The sequence below is a fragment of the Penaeus monodon genome, chromosome 9 (genome assembly GCF_015228065.2).
Source record: "Penaeus monodon isolate SGIC_2016 chromosome 9, NSTDA_Pmon_1, whole genome shotgun sequence".
In the NCBI taxonomy this organism is placed as follows: domain Eukaryota; kingdom Metazoa; phylum Arthropoda; class Malacostraca; order Decapoda; family Penaeidae; genus Penaeus; species Penaeus monodon.
The window spans coordinates 43,565,310-43,567,807 of NC_051394.1; positions in this window are offsets into that span (position 1 = coordinate 43,565,310).

Sequence of the window (2,498 nt, forward strand, 5' to 3'; positions counted from 1 at the left end):
AGAGGAAGAAAAAGAAGAAGGGGAAGGGTAAGGGTATGGGAAGAGAAGATGGGAGCGCAAGGTATGTACTGTGCATTGTGCCACGTGCGAGATGCAATAGCCTGGGGATACAGCCACGCTACCCCCTTTGCACTTGGCAACACTGCCAGTCCGTGGTTTCGAGTTTGAAAAAAAGATAATAAAAATATGGATAATCAGGTGCGTGGTCATTAAAGCACACATGTTCGAGAGAAAGAGAGAGAGAGAGAGAGAGAGAGAGAGAGAGAGAGAGAGAGAGAGAGAGAGAGAGGATAGAGAGAGGGGGAGAGAGAAGAGAGAAGAGAGAGAGAGCGAGAGGGGTGGGGGGGATAGGAAGAGAGAAGGGAAGGGAGAGTAGGCGAGGGTGGGTGGGGAGAGAGGAAGAAGAGAGCGAGAGAGAGAGGGCCCAAGGCGTGGAGAGGAACAGGTAATAAGATAATTAATAGAGAAAGAAAAAAACAGTGAAGTAGAAAATGAAACGGAGAAATTCTCTCTCATTGGCACAGCCCCTCTTACTACACCCTGCCCCCCCCTCCCCAATAGTCTTAGCTGCACCCAAAAACCCCTTTTGAAAATTCCTCCCAACCCCAGCGCCATCTCCCCCGCCTCCTCCACCACCACCACACCTTCACTACCCCCCGATCTCCACCATGAGCCCCTCCACCCGCTCTGCATTCGCCACCTCCACTTCCACCTCTTTATCTTCACCACCGTATCTACCACCACCACCACCACCGCCTCCACCTCCACTATCTTCACCACCACCACCACCCCTTCTACCTCCACCCACTCTACCAATACTCACCATCACCCCATCATCATCACCACCACCACCATCCATCCACCTCCTGTTCCACCCCATCCACCTCAACCACCTCCCCCCTCCTCCCTCCAATCCATCCCATCAAACCACCTCTTCCAACCTAACACCTCCACCCAACCACCCAACCCCTCCACCTCAAACCACCTCCCCCTCCTCTTCCACCTCAAACCACCTCCCCCTCCTCTTCCACCTCAAACCACCTCCCCCTCCTCTTCCACCTCCCCCTCCACCCCGTCCACCGCAGCCTCCACAGTTCACCGAATCTCCCAGCTCTCCCAAACCTGTTCTCTCGCCTCCGCCGCCCCGGGTCGAGAGCCACTGGAGGCTGCACGCCCAAGGGATGTCAGCTGGAGGATTTTGCTTCCACCTCGGTCGGGAGAGGGAGGGGGGGGGGTTTAAAGAGAGTGAGAGGGAGAGGGTGAGGGGGGAGGGTTAAGGAGAGGAGAAGGAGGAGGGAGAGGGGAGGAAAAGGAGGTGAGAGGGAGAGGGTGAGGGAGAGGGGGAGGGATAAAGGGAGGGGGAGGGGGAGGGGGAGGGAGAAAGAGGGGGTTTGGGGGAAGAGCGTTAAGGAGAGGGAGAGGGTGAGAGAGAGGTTAAGGATAAGGATAAGGAGAGGGAGGGGGAGAGGGAGAGGGAGGGAGTGGGAGAGGGTGAGAAAGGGTGAGAGAGAGAGAGAGAGAGAGAGAGGAGAGAGAGAGAGAGAGAGAAGAGAAGAGGGGAGAGAGAGAGGAGAGATGAGAGAGAGAGAGAGAAGAGAGAGAGAGAGCGAGAGAGAGAGAGAGAGAGAGGGGGGGGGAAGAGAGAGGGAGCGACAGAAGGGGAGGGAGAGGAAAGGGGAGAGGGTGAGGTGAAAAATGGAGAGGGAGAGGGAAAGGGAGAGGGTGAGAAGGAGAGGGGAGGAGGGAAGGAGGGAAAAGTGGAAGAGAAAAAGGAATGGGAGGAAGGAGGGAGGGAGAGAGATGAAAAAGGGAGTGAAGGAAGGGACGGGGGTGGGGAAGGAGAGCTAGAAATAGGAGAAAAGGAGAAAAGGAGGAAGGTGGAGGGATGGAGAAGTGAAAAGGGGAGGGAAGGGTTGAGAAGAGGAAAGGAGGGAAGGGAGAACGGGTGATAGTAAGGGAGGGATGGAGGGAGGGAGGGAAAGAAAAAAAATGGCAGGGAGGAAATGGTAGGAGGTTGGGAAGAAGTAAGATGGAGGGAACAAAGAAAGAAGAGACGATAACAATGAAAATGAAGCGAGAAAGAAAGAAAAGAAGAAAAAACAAGGAAAACACGAGAAATAAACTTGAAAGAACCAAATAATATTACAAAAAATAATTAAGAGAATGTATATATAGAGAGAAATGCTAAGAAAGAGAAAAGGAAAATAAAGAAAAAAAATATGAAATAAAGTTTAATCACCAGACTGAAAGATAACAAAAACAAACAAACAAACACACAATCGGGGAATAAACACATCTTCGCAGAACAGAAGATAAAAAATGTAGACAAAGAAATGAAAATAAAAGGGAGGAATGAGAAGGGAAAAAATAATCAGATTTTCCCTCCTCTCCCTCAACCCTTTCCTCTCCCTCTCCCTTTACCCTTTCTCCCCACCTTCCCTCCCTCTCCCCTTCCCCCCATTTCCCGCCCCCTTCCCTTCCTTTCCCTCCCTTTTCCC